General features: G+C 38.9%; 1 protein-coding gene across 1 annotated transcript in view; it reads right to left on the reverse strand.

Moving 5' to 3' along the window:
- LOC105841896 (uncharacterized) overlaps nt 1–20622 on the reverse strand; it is a 109870-nt gene that overhangs the window by 30953 nt on the left and 58295 nt on the right. The gene's annotated exons all lie outside the window — the stretch shown is intronic.

Consider the following 20622-nt stretch of genomic DNA (forward strand, 5'->3'; position numbering starts at 1 on the left):
ACCCCCTGCTCGGCGGCGGCGGATTTCTGCGTAGTGAGGAGAGCTTTGCCTCACTCGCCCCGCTGCCTCCTTCTGCGAGATGGTGCACTCGCAGAAGTCGAGCATAGCCTTCCAAGACTCGTCACCGCCAAGCATCGACGCCACGACGCCAGGCAGCGACAAGTCCGGTCCTATCTTTGCGACCAGGACACGGCGCTGCACCTCCCAAGCGGGGCAGACAGCGAGCGTATGCTCCGACGTGTCCAGGTCGTGTCCACAATGGTGGCACCTCGTCGTCGGCTCAGCTCCTATCCGGTGCAGATACTTTCCGAAGCATCCGTGCCCAGTCAGCACCTGCACCAGACGGAAGGTGAGGCGTCCTCGGCCACGATTCACCCAGTCATCAAAGACTGGGTAAACCGCTTCGACGGTCCGTAGACCCCACGTGGGGTTGGCCAACCGCCTCGACCACGATTCGAGCACGGACCGCCGAGAATGGGCCTTCCGCGCCCGCAGCTCACTTTTGGAGGGACGCACCACACCCAGAGCACGAAGCTCGCTGCGCCTCCCATAGTCGGCAGCGAGCGACTCCGCCTCCAGCTCCCATGGCGGCGTCCCCGCCAACACACACGCCGCTTCGAAGAAGACGGTGCGATATCCACGGATGACCCTGATAGCAACGGTGTGCTGCGGCCGGCGCAGGAACCGAGCCATAGCGGCCCGATTGCGTGGCTCAGCCCATACAGGCGCACCGTACAGGGCCATCGATCGCACCACCCCCGCGTAGAGGCGGCGCACAGCCTGATCCGGCCCCCCGATATTCGGGAGCAGTCGGCTCAATGAACCGGCTATCCTCATCAATCGGGGGACCAGCTCCGCAAAGTGAGCACGAAAAGCCCACCGGCTGTCCAACACGAGGCCGAGGTACCTCAACTGCACCCCGACCCCTATTCGGACGCCTCCAACCACGATGTGGGCGTCGACAGGTGCCGCTCTCCGTGGCCCGTGAAACCACAAGGCCTCGGATTTACTGAGCGCCACGTCGAGGCCCAGTCTCCTTATCCTCCCGACAACGAGGGCCACTCCCGCTGTGGCGAGACGGGCAGACTCTCTATAATCATCCCCCCGGGCCACGACCAACGTGTCGTCCGCGTAACAAATAACGCGGAGGGCACCCTTCAGCACCCAGTCGTACCCGATGTTCCACCAGAGGGGTCCGAGAACCGACCCCTGCGGTACACCCCGCACGACCGGAAAACGGTGAAGGGTCCCACCGTACCCGGTACATTCGACCGACCTGGCCTCCAAATAGGAGCCAACCAGCCGGCGGAGGTAGAGGGGCACTCCATGCCTCTCCAGTGCCCCCCCTATCACGGACCAGGGCAGGGTGTTAAATGCGTTGGCGATGTCAAGAGACACCGCCAGCGCCACCCCACCCCGTGAGACAGTCTTGTCCGAGAGGGCCCGCACGCGGAGTATTGCATCCACGGTCGAACGGCCCTCCCGGAAGCCGAACTGCTCCGCCGACAAGTCAGGTCCAACCCCGACCAGGTGCTGAACGATGCGGGCAGCCAGAATACGCTCCAGCAATTTTCCCGCCTCGTCCAGCAGTACGATAGGACGATACACGGCGGCTGTATCCACCGGGCGCCCCTCCTTCCGCAACAACACAAGTCTGCCCGTCCGCCAGAGCAACGGGAACCGTCCCGACTCTAGGCAACTATTAAATAGCTCCAGGAGCCGGTCCCCTAGGGTAGTAGTGAGTTAGGAGAGTTTTGACGAAATCTGTGATTATAGAAGTATAATAAATAGTCTTTGACAACAGAACCATAATAATGTTCAAACTTATAATTTCAATTAATTATAGTCGAATTTCGACTACTGCGGGACCCCTAGTATCTTTAGGAGAGTCATATTATATCCTACTCCATTTCTTTGCTATTAAATTTTTGTTTGAGAAGATAAGTGAAAGAGTCCTTTGGAGTACATACTGTAAAGTGAATACCAAAGATTGCAAACTTTGCGACGTGAATGCCACCAGCTACCTTCTTAATACATGAGGTTAAAGCCGCAATTTGTATAATAGCGGTCTCATGGCGGAATGAGCTCCCCTTTGCTGTGTTTCTCGAGCACTATGACATGTCCTTCTTCAAACGAGGCTTGTGGAGAATATTAAGAGGTAGGCAGCGGCTTGGCTCTGCCCCTGGCATTGCTGACGTCTATGAGCGACAGTAACCACTCACCATCAGGTGTGCCGTATGCTCGTCTGCCTACAAGGGCAATAAAAAAAGTGATGATGGTATCTACCCATATGCTCAATACGCCCTGCAACTAGTAAATTCCTGTTGGCGATTGTAGTATGCTAATATAATGATCATAGTACACTACTACTCATTCTTCGACGAATCCCTTAGTCGCATTTTGCGTCGCCCACGAGATAAAATGTGGTACGGTCATTTTAGGACCACATCGTACAACCGATGCATATGATTATCAATTCTAGTTAATCAGATTATAATAAATTTAAAAAATGCTATTGTTTTAACTTTAAAAAAAATCATCAATGTTTTCGTTAGTGAACTAGACAACGGGGTTCGTGCTTGATTGCCTGTCGAAATTTTCTTATCTCATTATCTGAATGAAAACTTATGGAATTTCAAATCTGGTCAAATGTACTTCTCTTTGTCTGTATAGTTTTATGTGCAATGTGCAGTGCCCGTGTGAACTAATTACATTTATCTCACACCGTTAGCTGAGTAGTCGAGCCGTAGTTTGTAACAAGCTCGTCCACGATAAAAGTATTGCATCTATTCGAATTGAGACTTTTCAAATTAATTGTTGTTGTTGTTGTTGTTGTAGTCCTAGGGTACCCCGCTGGTACATAGGGCCCTCACAAGTTGTCTCCACTTTACCCTGTCTTGCGCTTGCTCCTTGACATCACTCCAGGTCACGTTGGCAGTCCTCATCTCATTCTCCACGGTGCGTCGCCAAGTGTGTACAGAGCGACCAGGTCTTCTCCTGCCAAGCGATTGCCACTCAAACGCGATTGATGCTGCGTTGACTCCGCTGCGCCTTAGTGTGTCCTATCCAACGCCATTTCCGATGAGCAATGTCTTGCGCGATGGGATTTTGGTCACATTTAATCCAAAGGTATAGGTATTAGAGATAGTGACTGGCCAAAATATGCGGAGTATCGACCTTTTTTTTTTTTTTAAGAGATTTTATGACCTGGTAACTAAGACCTTTAAGTCATGTCTTATTTTACTTTATATTCTTAATTTTATGAAAAATGATAATATGGAGTGAAATGAAATGAAAATGATTAATTTGAGACATTAATCAACTGAGATGAAATTTAATGAAATGAAATGATATGGGATGAAATATAATCGTAGTAAAATGGTGGTCATTTACTGAGATTTTTTCAGTGGACTTTTTGGAGGAACCCGAGAAGTTACGTCGAGCAGCTTTGTTTCATTTTCCCACATTTGTGCACTTTCACAGATATTAAACAGTTAATAAACCACCATTATTACACATTTAAACCTGAAGAAACACTAAATAGACAAAATAAAACAAATCACACAACTTCACTCCTCGCGTTCCCGCCAAAAAGTCAGTATCGACCTCAAGCACTTATTTACAAATACCTGCAGTCGGTTCAAATTAATTATTAATAAAATATTTATGATAAAGTAAATAATACGAGATAGAGTTATATTTTCAGGACAATTCTAGGAACTTTGGATAATATGACCTAGCCAGCGATCTTCGCCGTGGCAAAATATATCGATGACATCATTATCTTTGAGGTCAGCAGTGTTAAACATGTGACTTAAATATTTGTATCGATCAGTCGTTAATGGAAGACCTATTTATAGGTTTATTAATGTTTTATTGAACATAACCTCAATATGACATCAGTGACATTATTTCTTCTGTTTTGTCGACTCTTCAGAAATAACATTCGAATTCGATCAATAATTAAAATTACATAACTAATACTAATTTAACCTACCCTCCTTTTCTTGCATTATGTTATTTTTGACGTTTTTCAAATGCTTCACGATTTCCGCGATCATAGAAGATTAAGTATCATCGATATTTGAATATTGTGCAAATGTGAATATTTTTTTTTCTACGAATACATTCTACTTTTCAATTTTGATTTCTTAAAGTTATGTGAGCCAAAAATGAGATTAACCGATTCATGCTATTTTGATGAACAAAACGACCCAATATCTCAACTTGTCTCAGATAATGTAGCTGTGTTCGTAACAGATTGTTTCTCCTACCATGAATATTAATCGCGTCCATTGTAGATACACCCATCTGGAGAATTTATCACAATATTGCGTGTTCGATTTCGAATTAGCAGTAAATAAAACAATTTTAGCGTCACTTCAAATTATAATTAGCCGCCAGTGCTAAGCTGTGCATATAATGTAACACGTTTGAAGATGACGGGCAATGTATGAATACTTCTTTTGTCGAATTGGCTACCATCGCTAATGGACAACAACAGTATTGGGGGTACAACTAAGCCCATTTCTACTGAACGCTTTCAAACCTCGATTGAAATAGAGTATCGACGGAAGAAAATGGAATTGTCGTAACTTGAAAAACCCAACTTTACACCAGAGCCTTAAAACTACATAATATTTCAAAAATTCATAAATTCAAAAATTCATAAAAAGTTGAAATTTGTTAGATACCTATGTATTTATAATAATAGACTCGGATAGGTTTTAGATTAGGTTTAGGTTTTTCAAGTTATGACAGTTCCGCTTTGTTCCGTCGACATGGTTACAACGCTCGGAAAGCTAGTAACAAGGAAAGGGAACAGTAAAAGTTCTTTTGTTAGATAGATTCAGAAGTTCATTTGATAGAAATTGGATGACATATACTAAAATTAGCTTAGAACTAGCGGAAATGTATTATGATTTATTACTGGTGGTAGGACCTCTTGTGAGTCCGCACGGGTAGGTACCACCACCCTGCCTATTTCTGCCGTGAAGCAGTAATGCGTTTCGGTTTGAAGGGTGGGGCAGCCGTTTTAACTATACTTGAGACCTTAGAACTTATATCTCAAAAAGAGTAGCGCATTTACGTCATAGATGTCTATGGGCTCCAGTAACCACTTAACATTAGGTGGGCTGTGAGCTCGTCCACCCATACAAGCAAAAAAAAAAACTACTGTAAATAAAAAAAATTAATTCAGACCACGCGGATGGAGGTATATTTTGCAACCAATAGTAAAGAATTAAATCAGATCATCTTAAACATTAAATTTTTTTCAGACTACGTACGTAGCCTTTTCTTAAATACAGACCTAAAAATCTTAAGTAACGTGTATGAGACCTGCTCATAGTTCACCTTGTTTTTTTTTTACTTTTATCTTTTTATTTTATTTTTTATCCGCAAAATTACAATAGAATTATAGAGAAACATTTCAATTTTGTTCATTTGCAATTTATATTATTGAATGTATTTCCGCATTTCTTATTATGAATGATAACAGTGTACAGTGTCAGTCAAAGGAACGTCGAGAAAAATAACAACGCTGCTATTGTTTCTTCGGCAGTTTTTGTTGATAATAGACTCGTTTAAATCTGAATAAACAATCATTAAATCAACGATCACAAAAAGGAGATTGAATGTTATTGTTTTTTGTTGTTCGAATTTTGATTCGAAGAAGATTATGTTTTGACTAAGACTCTCTTTGTACTATAAATAATGAATATAAAATTACAATCATTTTTAATCTGTATTATTATTATTTAGCAAACTCTATAATTTTTTCTGAAATTTATATATTTGTTAAATCCCAATCCTGATATGGAGAGCATTAATATATTTAGCCAATGTATTTAGTTACTAGAAAATACTTATTCTACAAAAATCTCTGTATTTTTCATTGTCTAATACTCACTCACTAATAATATCTGTATTTTTGATACGTCCACGACATAACGTCTGCGGCACCCAAATAGTTGCCTAAGGAATAACGTTTTATGACATAACAGAATTCTCACATTAATATTTTTGTGTACAGAATTATGTCTATCGAAAAGTCGAAATTAAAATTACAATACTTCACATGTAATTATTTTTTCAGCATACCAAAACGATAAATTTAATGTAAGCAACAAAACAAAAAAAAAACAACTATTATATATTATTTTTAAATTAAACTCTTAAATGTAATTGCTTAAAATGATTTATAAACCTGTAAAGCTATTTAAAAGCCTGACTCTAAATGGCTGTGTACTGAAGAACCAATAAAACATTTACAAGGTACACGTTCAAAATTGGCTTTAAGGAAATTTTCCGCACCCCACTAATCTATAGCCATCAGTCTTGTAGTAAGGCCATTAATATTTATGCAATTCCCCTGTCAACAACGCTGAGAGGTTATTTAAATTCATCCTTGGGAATGCCTAAAAGCAGAGATAGGCGCCACCTAAAAATTTGATTCACACTTAAAATTTCACAGAGGTAAATAAAACGAGCCTTCAGATAACTGATTCATAAAGGAGCACTTAAAACGGAGGCTGCGTTTCGAAGTGCTACGAAAATGGTTCATCACTGGGCTCAACAATAGTTATTTTAATTTGAGTTGGGTTTTTTTATCGAGGGATGTTTAGGTCTAAACCGATTTTAAGCCATTGCTTGCGTTTATAGATTGCATTCAGCAGAGATGCGAATGTTGCGATGGATGTGTGGAGTAATGAGAATTGATAGAATACGGAATGAATATGCTAGAGGCAGTCTAAAAGTGGCACCTGTGACAGAGAAGCTGAGAAGTGCGCGTTTGGGATGGTATGGACATGTGATGAGACGAAATGAAAATGAGGTTGGTGAGAGAGTGTTAACTATGAATGTGGAAGGATATAGAGAAAAAGGTCGACCTAAGAAGAAATGGATAGATTGCGTGAAAGCCGATATAGATAAGAGGGGAGTGAGCGATGAAATGGTATATGATAGAAGAGTATGGGAGGAGAAAACATGTTGCGCCGACCCCAGGGGACTGGGAGAAGGACAGGATAATGATGATGATGATGCTTGCGTTTATAGATATCACGGGTAAAACTAATTTGGTATAGTGGTGTCGGCTTAAGCATCTGCTCACTATGTTTCTGAAGCAGATCTTCTCAGTGGGTCGCGATTTCTATCCGGTAGGTTCTGCGAAATACTGCTCTTGCTAGGGCAAGTGTTAGCAAATTCTCTCAGGTCGAGCCCATGAGCTCACCTACCCATCCGGGCGTAGCTGGAATAGCCTCTTAGGCTATAGGGAATGGGTAAGTAAAAAAACTATCTAAAACAATATGACGTATTAAATTTAACATTACCGTCGGCATTCACATAATAAGTCCATCAAAACAAGAAACCAAATTAGGCTCATTGATTTTGTTATATATCTTTAGATAAGATGGGCAAACAAAATTATTGTTACGGTAGAATTGCTCATTTATAATTTTTATTTTATGATTTTCGAAGCTTAAAATACGTTTCACTGTTTGTAGTCAAGAACGATTAAGCCCTTATTCGTCTATATTTGTGTTAACTACCGTCAAATTTATTAAAAGTACTATTAAGTCAAAGTCGTATTTACTTTACTTTCTAATTAGTTATCTATATATTAATACGTGAAGCAAAAACTTTGTACCCCTTTTTACGAAAATTGCGCGGACGGATGAGTATGAAATTTCCCACATATAAAGAGAATATAAAGAAATGGTGCAGAACACTAATATAGTTTTTAAATTATGCATTAAAAACACATTAAATCAATTAAAAAAAACATTACACACACTACTACGTAGTTGACACACACACACACATACATACATACATAGTATTTATTTGTTTATTGTCAAACTTTTCTTATTGTTTAAAGTCTGTGGTCAAATTGAGAATAGATTAAATATTGTTAATCTTTATTCATATTTGTCTATAGTATAGCCTTGGTGAAATTTGTGATTACAGAAGTATAATCATCATCATCTTAGGCCTTACAGCCGAGGGTGGGCCTTAGCCTGGTCGAGTATGTCTCTCCAGACTGCTGGAGGAAGGAGAAAGCCTTGAACAGAGCAGTCTGGAGAGACAGAAATATAACAGTCTTTAACAATAGAATCGAATAGAATAGAATAGTGAACAAACTTATCATTTCAATTAATTATAGTCGAATTTCGACTATCGAGGGATCACTACTATAGTTAAGTTTTTCTAACATATAATTTTAAGTTTTAACGGAATTACTGTAAATTGTTATATCTACTTTCGAATACTGTGCCAGAAGCCGATATTCTGGCGATTAGCATCTGATAGCTCATGTTGAAAGCATTTCGTTCATACAAACAATAGAATAAAAAATACTTGAGTCCTACTTTGTATATTAAGAAAGGAAAACAGCTTTCGTAGAGTGTCAAAAGCTTTTCTGGGCTTAAAGCGCACTGTAAAAGCACTTGAAAAGTTAGCTTAATAGTCGTGAAAGGTGTTTTGCTAACGGGCTGTAAAGCGTTTAGTGATGTGAATGTATAGTTTTACAGTGGCAATATTTTCGCTTTGTTGTCAAATCAATTGTGTTGCAAGTTTTTTCTTCTGAAATTGATTATTATTGACCTACCTGATAAAGCGGGTTAACACGCTACAGCAACTGTGATTATAACATTAATTTCACTGTACATTTTTAGCATATGAAATCTAAGTATTGAATACTTTGCCGCAGAGTCGGCTCTGTGCCAAAGTGCTGAAAGTGGAAGGTAGGACATTGGTACCCTCCCGAGAGAGCTTGCGAAGTGCCTTACTATTAGAATTGAAAGGAAACGCAGAATCCGTTTATCCCAAGCCAACTACCATATTCAACCTGGAGAACTATCCTATAAAGTTTTCCACAATACGATTAGATCTTATCCTCTATCGCCGACACGTTGAACGTAGAGCATACAGCTCACCTATTTTTTATGGTGAGCGTCGCTCAAGGTGGTCAGCAAGGCCAGAAGCACAGCCAAGTCTACCGCAAGTGGTTACACTTGGGGTGTTCACCTGCTAGCAATGTATGTTTAGATTTTTAATGACCTACTCTTGAATGGGTCTATTAGACTTGACATGTGGGCGTCGGTCATTAAAAGGTAAGTTAGGTAAGATTGTAAGAACACATGAATGAGATACATTGCGATATTTATGTTGTCCATTGACTCCAGCCTCAACAAAGCTGAGATCAGAGCTCCAAATCCGTTGGGCCTTGTGAAAGAATAATGCTCATAATCATCTCACCACCTCCGATTATGACCTATTTAAAGTTTTCAACAATTGTAGTATAAAATTTTGATGACATAAAACACGAGCTAGTAAAAGTCGGGCTTCATTCTTCAGATGTGTCGTTAGTCGTCGAGTTTGTCTCCTGAGAGCACTTGCAGCGGTTCCAACGAAATTCACGCTAACGAGACACCGGGTCACATGCCTTGGATTTGTCCACCTGTGGCCAGAATTTCAAATAAAGTCTTATATGAGGTATTTTGTCGGTTTCTTCCAAAAACATTTTGTATGCAGTTTTGTATAATTTGAATGAATTAATAATATATTGTGTTAATAATATATGTGTGTGTGTATTTGTATGTATGTCGACGCTTGAAAGGCAAAAGTGACTAAACGACAATAACTGCTTTGTACATAAATGATAGGCAATAACCATATTAGATGTGCAAAAAAAAATATATTTCTAGGTCTATTAAAATCATTTAAATCCTACAGGTACTAGCTAGATTCTACTACAGCTAGATTTGTTAAAATAAATTTTGTTTTCTGGTATTTCAACTCTAAATTATTATTAGTCTACTGTAAAGTTCACGCATTGTCGCTTAGTCATGTTTGCCTTTCAAGCGTCGATATATATTGTTTTGTATCTTGTAATATGTATATATTATTATATGTAATGTTTACTGTATGCACCAGGTTTGTGTTCCTAATTCTTCTTTCCTTTTGCGGGCCTACTGGAAGAGATTTCAACATGAAATAAGTAGTGCCCTTGTACTCTGTATTTTTATTGTCGTGTTTCTTCTAACAGCTGTGTGTACAAAACATATTAATTTTTTTTTTTTTTTTTTATTGCTTATATGGATGGAAGAGCTCACAGCCCACCTGGTGTTAAGTGGTTACTGGAGCCCATAGACATCTACAACGTAAATGCGCCACCCACCTCGAGATATAAGTTTTAAGGTCTCAGTATAGTTACAACGGCTACCCCACCCTTCGAACCGAAACGCATTACTGCTTCACGGCGGAAATAGGCGGGGTGGTGGTACCTACCCGTGCGGACTCACAAGAGGTCCTACCACCAGTGAAAATAAAAATAAATAATAAAAATAAAAATAAATAATAAAAATAAAATAAAAATAAATAATAAAAATAAAATAAAAATAAATATTTACAGTCAAGCTTATTATATTTACGATAAAAGAAAATTTGGTTTATTGAGGCGATAACTCGATAACATAAAGCACTTGTGTGAAACTTGCTTCCGATGTGTACCATGTCAAAATGTCTGTGCGTCTCTTTCCATGCCTGTTTATTATATCAATAAAAACCAATGCTCGGAGTAGCCGACAATATTATCACATCCGTGGGATCACACAGAAATTCTGGCGATAAACTAATGCTCTTGATATTTATAGTTCACAATGGAACACGACACACAACACATTTCCCAAGTCGAGTGCGATCAACTCAACAATAACAACAGGGCAAAGCACAGTCTGCTTGGCGTTTTTATTTCTACCTACCCCACCTAGGCTCCGTATACGTTTATGTTTCTGTCTCGTTGAAAAATGTAACTTATAACCCAGATACTACATACAATATTTTTTTTATTGCTTAGATGGATGGACGAGCTCACAGCCCACCTGGTGTTAAGTGGTTACTGGAGCCCGTAGACATCTACAACGTAAATGCGCCATCCACCTTGAGATATAAGTTCTAAGGGTCTCAGTATAGTTACAACGCATTACTGTTTCACGGCAGAAATAGGCAGGGTAGTGGTTGGTACCTATCCGCGCCGACTCACAAGAGGTCCTTACCACCAGTAATTACGCAAATTATAATATTGCGAGTTTGATTTTTATTACACGATGCTATTCCTTCACCGTGGAAGTCAATCGTGAACTTTTGTTGAGTACGTATTTCATTAGAAAAATTTTACTATTGTAATACTAGTACTATTTGCCGCGTAGTTTTATCACGAGTAATCGCTTCGGCTTGAAGAGTGTCCACAGCTACTGTACAGAATTAAATAACTAGTTCTTCAACCTCATGTCTGAAAGCGGGTGGTGGTATACAACCTGGAATGTCTATGAGCTCCGATAACTTCTTAATGCGAAACTCTGTTCGCTCATCTAGCCATGTAGTGCAAAAAACTATGATATAATGTTGAGAAATCTTCGAAGTGATAGTCAACTCTAAGCTAGGACGTGGAGCTTCCAAATATCATCATAGCTTTAACGAGCACTTGAATAACGTAAAGTCCTCGTGAAACACGTCTGTCAACAATGCTTTCATTATTACACTAGTGTGCCCCGGGCTTTTCTGTGCTTTTATGGGGACTACGTCGGAGCTTTGGGATCGTTTTGAATTTTTAATATAGTTCACCTTTACCATACCTTCGGTATGTTTCAGTTAACATCAAAAGTTTATAATGAGACATTTTCTGGGAGGCGGAGATTTTGAAATTAAATAGTAATGAATAATAGAATAAAACGAAGGAAGATAATTAGGTCTCAATCATGGACAGATCTACTTGATCAAGTCTACGAGTATTGACAATGAGCACTTTTGTATCTGATTCATAAAATGTCATTGAACTCATTAGTGTGGACATAGTTTGGAAGGTTGTTTGAGAAGTGTTCTTGGTAACTCTACATGATCTGATTCCTGAGCAGAAAAATGCCGTCGATTTGCGTCGTGACTTCATTTTGATAATTATCGTCTTATAAGCTATAACTGTATACGAGTGAATAATGTAAGTTATAAATTTGTTCATACGATTGTTCAATATCTTATTTTTTTATTAACATATTTTGAGAGCCCCCAACATAAGAACAGGGATGATTCACCTAATCTATATATTAATATGTGAAGCAAAAACTTTGTATCCCTTTTTACGAGAATTGCGCGGGCGGAGGAGTATGAAATTTTCCACACTTATAGAGAATATAGAGAAGAAGTGCACAATGCTAATATTTTTTAAAATAATGCGTAAAAGATACATTAAATCAATAAAGAAAACATTACACACACTACATACCATTTATTTGACGCACACACGCATGCATACTATTTATTGTCAAACTTTTGTTCTTGACGTCTGTGATCAAATTGAGAATAGATTAAATATTGTTTGTCTTTATTAATATTTTTTTATAGTGTAGCCTTGGCGAAATTTGTGATTATAGAAGTATAAAATACAATCATAATAGTGTACAAACTTATTATACAATTCCAATTAATTAAAGTCGAATTTCGGCTTCTGCGGGACCTCTAGTTCTATTAATTTGCTTAGAGTGATTTTAATTTTAAGTAGCTAATTAAAATGTTGATTATAATTATTATTATTATTTTATTTATTGAAATTTTAATTTTAATCAATAACAATCATAGCATATATCAACAAAAAAAATCTTATTCTATGAAATACTTTCATGTTAAATCTCTTGGCTAAAATTGTGGGATGAAAATGAGCTTAAAAGGTCAAAGTGATATTAAACGGATATTGTGACTTCCTTTTTTTACATTCTCAATTTGGGTTAAGGTACCCATTAAACTACAAAAATTACTCAAAGTTATGTTTGTAATACAACCATATAAACCAATTAAATTTCCAAAGAGGCATAATTATTCATCCTTGCACTTCTAACCGGAGATATATTATATTGCGGTAGGCAGCGGCTTGGCTCTGCCCCTGGCATTGCTGAAGTTCATGAGCAACGGTAACCACTCACCATCAGGTGGGCCGTATGCTCGTCTGCCTACAAGGGCAATAAAAAAAAAATAGTTTGATTTATCAGTTCAGATAAGCTGTCGATAGTCCTTCGTTTGAGATGATCTCATCATCTACTTTCCTCTCCTTCCTTTCATCTCCTTCACCACAACACAACTAACCACTTGACAAGAGCTCATTTAAACCTAAATAAATAACTAGTTGGACGCAATAACAAAAAAACCTGCCTTCATTTCAATTCGTAATTTTGCCACGCACCATGAATCGAATGAGCTTTGATCCTCTTTTTTTCTGAGTGCTCTGTTATTCTAAAAACTAGCTTTTAAAATATTGCCCAGCAGTGAACAGGTTTTGAATTCTTCATCAAATTCAAACAGGGAATTAATCGTCTATACTGTGGGGGGCAAGGTTGACTTTATTAAGAGATATTGATTATTTATAAAGAAATAAAAAATTCACCCATTAGGTATTTTTCGTCTTGACAAGAAATATTATTTTTTAGGACAGCCGGCAATATAATACGTATTTAAATAAAATGTAGCTTCAAATTCAAGCAGAGTAAAAGCAATAAATTTTATCTCTTCGTTCAACCAAAAGACATTTATGCCTAGAAAAATTCCGGCAAGATCTTGAATCGATTGAAACAACATCAGCCCTGGGCGCGTTATTATTTTTTAATTCGATTGGCCAACCCCAGCGAACCCTCCTACATTATTTATATTTAATTTTGTGAGTATTGGAATACGTGGTCTATTGAGATTGCATGAGTTCAATTCTAAGGCTATTATTATTTTATGAGTGTGTTAGCCAATATTGATAAACGTACATTAATATTGAATGTTTCATATTCTAGGACCCCTTAGCACAATATTTTTCTACGTTGTAAGTTACGATTGACCAAGTCTGCTGAATGTGATGAAGACTTTGACTGCGATCACTCAAATACCACCGCCCTGCCTATTCCTACCGTGAAGCAGTAATGGGTTTTAGTTTGAAAGGTCGGACAGCCGTTGGACTGTAAAACTGCAACTAGCTGATGTCTATGGGCTCTATGAACCACTAAACCGCAGGTGGGCTGTGAGCTCTTCCAACGATATAAGCAATAAAAAAAGCTAGGCGATCAATTCTCTGGGACTTATTTCTTATATTATATTCTTAATTTTTTTTATTGCTTTGATAGGTGGACGACCTCACAGCCCACCTGGTGTTAAGTGGTTACTGGAGCCCATAAACATCTACAACGTAAATGCGCCACCCACCTTGAGATATAAGTTCTAAGGTCTCCAGTATAGTTACAACGGCTGCCCCACCCTTCAAACCAAAACGCATTACTGCTTCACGGCAGAAATAGGCAGGGTGGTGGTACCTACCCGTGCGGACTCACAAGAGGTCCCACCACCAAGTTTTCTTATATATTCTCTCTGGGTTTTGTTATTTTAGAAATACTTTATTTGCTTCAGCATCTATTATCTGAAAAATACGAGACCCGTTTCCAGTCTGGGCTCGTGCGAAACGGCTCTATCCAGTACTTTTGTGTACACGCCCAAGTCAGAAGGTCACGATATATTATTTGGCGCCGCGGACCTCCGAGCCCGGCGGCTATTAATAATGGGCATTCTTTGCGAAGTGTACATGCAAGTGACAGTAACGACAGCACTTTTACCGAGCCGTTTAACGCTTCGTTTATATCTTATACCTTTAAACGAGCAATTTTTGTATATTAATATATATGTGTATAATCTGAATCTCGGAAATTTAGTATACAGGGGATTTCGGGGGCGATATATCGATCTAGCTACGGTTTATTTTCAGAAAATGTTGTTTTATTCGTGTTTTCAATAATCAACTCTTCCCGACATCTATCTATACTAATATTATAAAGAGGAAAGATTTGTTTGTTTGTTTGTTTCGAATAGGCTCCGAAACTACTGGACCGATTTGAAAAAAAATTTTTCCATTAGAAGCCGACATTGTCCCTGACGAACATAGGCTACTTTTTTTTTTGTTTTTGTTTTACGTGTGTTTTAATGTTTCTGAAACGAAGCGAGGGCGGGTCGCTAGTTGGTGAATAATAATACTATTTTACTTAATTGAGGACAACTAACCGCTTTAAAGACACAACAAGATGGCGTTATTAAAAAAAATCGGTCATCGTCTAGTTTTTATTCTATAGAGCGCTATTTAAAAAAAATCGACATGTCAAACGACTCACATTATGATCTTTGGAATTATGAATACAAAATATTCGGTACTCTCAATCAATGATGGTGGTTGGGTATTTGTAAAATGCCAATGCGGTAGCCGTCATATAACAAGATATTTGACAGATGCCTGAATTTCACTTTCGCCCTTTTCAAGATAAACTTTCATAAAATATATACAAGTTGCGAAGAACAACATTTGGATCCGATCTGTCCTGGTGAAACTGGATAGACCAAGGAGGCCAACAATAATTCTTCCTTCGTAAAAAAATAAAACATTTGGATCGTCGGTCTACCGAGTAATATCACCCGTTCAATAGCAGATTCTTCCCTTTGTCGTTAAGCCTCCCAAACTGAATTGAAATTTGTATGAAATTCATACTAAATTATTTAATTAAATTTCTGGAACTATTAATGTTTTCTCGAGGCAGAGTTCATACTGCTAGAACAATATAATATTCCCCGTTTCGTATTTAATTCTAGTAAAGATATAAATAAATTGTTTGGTTTACGGCAATAAAGTTTTAGCCCTATAATTAAAAAGCCAATTACACTTTCTCTCCACAAGACTCGAAAATAATAACATAGGAAACGACAAGATTTTTCACCGAAGTGATGTTTTTTCTCGGTAGAAACACGATCCGGATGTTGTGATCTGGCCCTTATATGTCTCTTTAGTTCTATGTTATCTTGAAAATGTCATTAGTACGATCCATATTTTTATTAAAAACTAGCTGACCCGGCAGACTTCGTAGTGCCTTAATCGAGTAGTAAAAGGAATCCGTCCGACGGGGGACACATCAAAGGAAAAACAAAATTGTTATTTTTATTTTATTCCGAGCATTTTCATATTTATAAACCTTTTAACCTTCTCTGGACTTCCACAAATAATTCAAGACCAAAATTAGTCAAATCGGTCTAGCCGTTCTCGAATTTTAGCGAGACTAACGAACAGCAATTCATTTTTATATATTTTATATAGATTAATAATATTGTGATATATATTTCGTAAGCAATGATAGCTATTGTGTGTAAATAAATACGCGCAACAATAACTGAACTGTTGGAATAAAAAACCTGCTATTTCCCTTTATCGGAGAGAAAGCATTCCAAATTACTCGAAGAACCTTCCGAGAATCATTCGGAGTACATTACGAACGATTAAATCGAACTCAAATATATTGAATATACATAGTTGAAGCTACCGAAGTTCGTAATATCAAAGGCGAGGTTTAGTGGCAATTGAAACTTTGGCCAATTTGCTTGGTACATAAAAAGGGTGATTGGTTTTCGTTGCGGTAACAAGTTTACTTGTTGTTAATTATTTTTTTATGTAACAAGGATAAACTGGAAAGTGCTTGCGAGTAAAAAAGTTAGTATCCCAGTTTTTTGTTTAAAAACAGAAGATCTTTGATCGGGATTTTAGCACGATAGACGCTACTGATGTTGACGGCGCTATTGAGAACTTGGAAGAACAATGGAAAAAAGATAAAGAAGCCGGAAATGAAAGATTTGGTCACATTATTTTACTTGTCAGATGTTTTTTGTACGTGACTTGCTCATAAGTTTGTTTATTAGCAGTGACTCTTACTCACAGTTTCCTGTTGTCTTCACTTCAAAATCAAACATGAAAATAACTCTACCATCAAAACATATAATTTTGACAATTTTGAATGTTCCATAATTTTAATGAGTAAGTTTATTTTCAATTCTGCTAATGACATATATACATATATATTTTATTGCTTAGATGAGTGGACGAGCTCACAGCCCACCTGGTGTTAAGTGGTTACTGGAGCCCATAGACACCTACAACGTAAATGCGCCACCCACCTTGAGATATAAATTAGAAGGTCTCAAGCATAGTTACAACGGCTGCCCCACCCTTCAAATCGAAAGGCATTACGGCTTCACGACCGAAATAGGCAGGGTTATGCTACCTACCTACGCAGACTCACTAGAAGTCCTAGCAGTTATTACGCAAATTATAATTCTGCGGGTTTGATTTTTATTACACGATGCTATTCCTTCAACGTGGAAGTCAATTGTGGACATTTGTTAAGTACGTATTTCATTAGAAAATTGGTACCCAGCTGGGGTTCGAACACCGGTGCATCGCTCAACACGAATACACCGGACGTCTTATCCTTTAGGCCGCGACGACTTCAGTGGATCTTGACTTCCAAAGCTAGATCAATTTGGATTGTTATTATGACACTAAATAAATCTAAGGAAACCGATTTCTTTCTGTCTTGTGGCGAGTCAGTTATTTATTTAAAGTAAATTATATTAGTAATCATTATATATAAAAGAAAGTCGTGTTAGTTACACTATTTATAACTTAAGAACGACTGAACTGATTTGGCTGAAAATTGGTGAGGAGGTAGCTTAGAACCAGGAGAAGGACTTAGGATTTTTATCACATTCCCGTGGGACGTGACATAAAACGTGGTAACTATAACAAAACGCAACTGACAGCTAAACGTAATATATTCTATGGTTAATTGTGTTAATTAGAGGAGAAAGGGGAGATCGGAATGCTACCTTCACCGGCTCTATTGTCAACCCCACCTGCACGCGCCGGATGGCAGCGGCGACCAACAGGTTGCCGTGTTGCTCCCTGCTAGATAACGAACTGGGCAATGGCGACCGAGCAATGGCGGTATAACCATACACACCCGTCCGGACAACCTGTAAGGAAGAGGCGTAAGAAACCTTGGGGATCAAATACCCCCTAAAATGCTGGTGCAGAAGACAACGGGAAACCACTGCACTAATTTCCCACGAGAGTCATGAGCAGGTCGTATCCGACTGATGCATGACCACGACCACTCTGTCAAGAGTGTACGAATAGGAAGATGCTGATAGCCTTGAGAGGCTATTTCAGCTTCACCCTAACGTTTGTAGGTGAGCTCACGAGGCTCAACCGGAGAGTTGCTAACGCTGACCCTAGCAAGAGCAGTGCTTCGCAGAATCTACCACCGGATCGGAAACGCGACCCACCGGCGAGAAACTCAGTGGGCTAAATTATAGTAGAATTTTGAAGTTGACTGGTTGATGTGTTTGAAACAAACCGTATGGCGGAACAAGGTTCGCCGGGTCCGCTAGTTCAAAAACAAATACACCACAAATTAACGTACTCGTCCCGACAACGAGCTATCTTAAACAAATCGTACAAAGACGTCACAAGTGGGTCTTTTAATTAATTAAAGCCGAAACGAGCAGATGCAGAACAAAATAGCTTTTGCCACACAAAAATATCGTTGTTTCCGTGGATAGGGACCGTTGCAAAATGTAGGTCAGACCGTTCTGTAGTAACTTACGAAGATGTTAAATACCACTCCGAGTTGTGAGCGCGAGGGCGTTTTTACTTTTTATGAGCATATATCGTACATTATACGATAATGAGTCACGGTGGTTGTAGCGCTGAGAATGATGCAGAGTTCGTTGACTCTATGAAGTTTGAATGTGAAAAGAACGACATAAAGTCCGATTTTGTATCTTAACTTTTTTTTTTAAAACAATCACGCCATTTTAACTGGTCCCGTGATAAGTTCGTAAAGAACTTGTGTTACAGGTACCAGATAACGGAAATAAATGTAAGATTTTTATTATACACATACATATATTTAATAGACATCCATAACCCTGGAAAAGACATTTATATTTATCATACAAATATCTTCCCTTGGCGGGATTAGAACCCGCGACCCCCTTGTGTAGTGACCATGTCACTTACCACTACACCAGGGGGCCGACTTAAACGATTCTTTACTTTAATCTATATATAGATATAAATAAAATTGGAGTGTCTGTTTGTAATACACCGCTTTTTACTATGTACATGCATATGAATATAAACGGTTCATACACCAAAATATATATTTTTTTACAATTTTTGTCTCTCTGTCTGTTTGTTCCGGCTAATTTTGCCGGCCGATTTTGACGAGACTTTCACTGATAGTTAGGTAGCTGATAACTAGTAACTTAGGCTAATTTTTTTAGACTAGCTTCGCCCCGCGGCGCCACACGCGTATATTGTCGTAACATCGCAGGACCTCAGCTGGTACTATAATAAAACTTGAAGTGTTTGTGCAATACTAACCTTTAGACTGAGAGAACTATATGTGTACTCATCTAACTTTTTTATTTTATATTTTATTGTATACATGGGTGGACGAGCTCACGGCTCACCTGGTGTTAAGGGGTTACCAGAGCCCATAGACATCTACGTAAATGCCTCCACCCACCTTAAGGTATGAGTTCCAAGGTCTCAGTATAGTTACAACGGCTGCCCCACCCATCAAACCGAAACGCATTACTGCTTCACGGCAGAAATAGGCAGGGTGATGGTACCTACCCGTGCGGACTCACAAGAGGTCCTACCACCAGTTAAACAGTACCTACAAGGGCAATAAGAAAAAAACCTTCTAATCTATATAGCATAGGGTAGCTGTTTTTTTCCATGTTACAAACTCTTCATAGAATGTACTCGTGGTATATAATGATGGTTCTCCGTGAGAACTGTAGAGCCCACTGAGTTTCTCGCCGGATCTTCTCAGTGGGTCGCGTTTCCGATCCGGCGGTAGATTCTGCGAAGCACGGCTCTTGCTAGGGTTCGTGTTAGCAACGTCATCAGGTTTGAGCCCCGTGAGCTCACCTACAAACGTTAGGGTTACGCTGAAATAGCCTCTCAAGGCTCTCAGCTTAGGTAGGAAAAAAAAAAGAACTGTAGCATGCGTTAAGCTAAAATCGCTAAGAGTTCACAGCTTGAAGGGCGGAAAGGAAAGCTGCAGGGCGTGTAATTTCTTGTGATCTCGGAACGCCCGCGGGCCCACGCGCTCTCCGTTTCCCTCTTTGTTAAATACGTGTTTGTACTTTTTCATAAATTAAATTTTGTCTCTCCGTAAGTTGCTATGTAGGAATGCAGAACTAAAAAAAGTTTCTTTTCGGAGAACTAAAAAAGTTTCCAATTGAGATTCCGAATATACTTGTATGTCGCGGATCTGTTATCGGATTTACTTTTTTATCGTTCAGGCGGGTCAACGAACTCACCGCCCATCTGGATTTGAATGGCTACAGATGCCCATAGACATCAACAACGTATGTAAATGACGCTAATCACCTTGAAACGTAAGTTCTTAAAGAAATAGCCATGGACGGTATACAGGGTGTCCCAAATTTAATTTGTTTTACTTAGTTAACAATGATTATTACTTTCATTTGTGGTTACGATTAATAGCACTGTTATTTGAGATAACATTATTAAAAAAATCACTGTAAAATTGTGAAAATTGCGATCGCAGTACCTAAAAATGCGACCAAGGGTGTCAAATTTTTAACTTTTTCGAAAAATGTCTATCATCGCTTGACTAAGTGACATAGATTTTTTTCCTTATTTTTTTCATAACTGGTATACCTTGGCCTCTCGCCCGGTACCAGGTTATC

This window comes from Bombyx mori, chromosome 13 (genome assembly GCF_030269925.1).
Source record: "Bombyx mori chromosome 13, ASM3026992v2".
Taxonomy (NCBI): domain Eukaryota; kingdom Metazoa; phylum Arthropoda; class Insecta; order Lepidoptera; family Bombycidae; genus Bombyx; species Bombyx mori.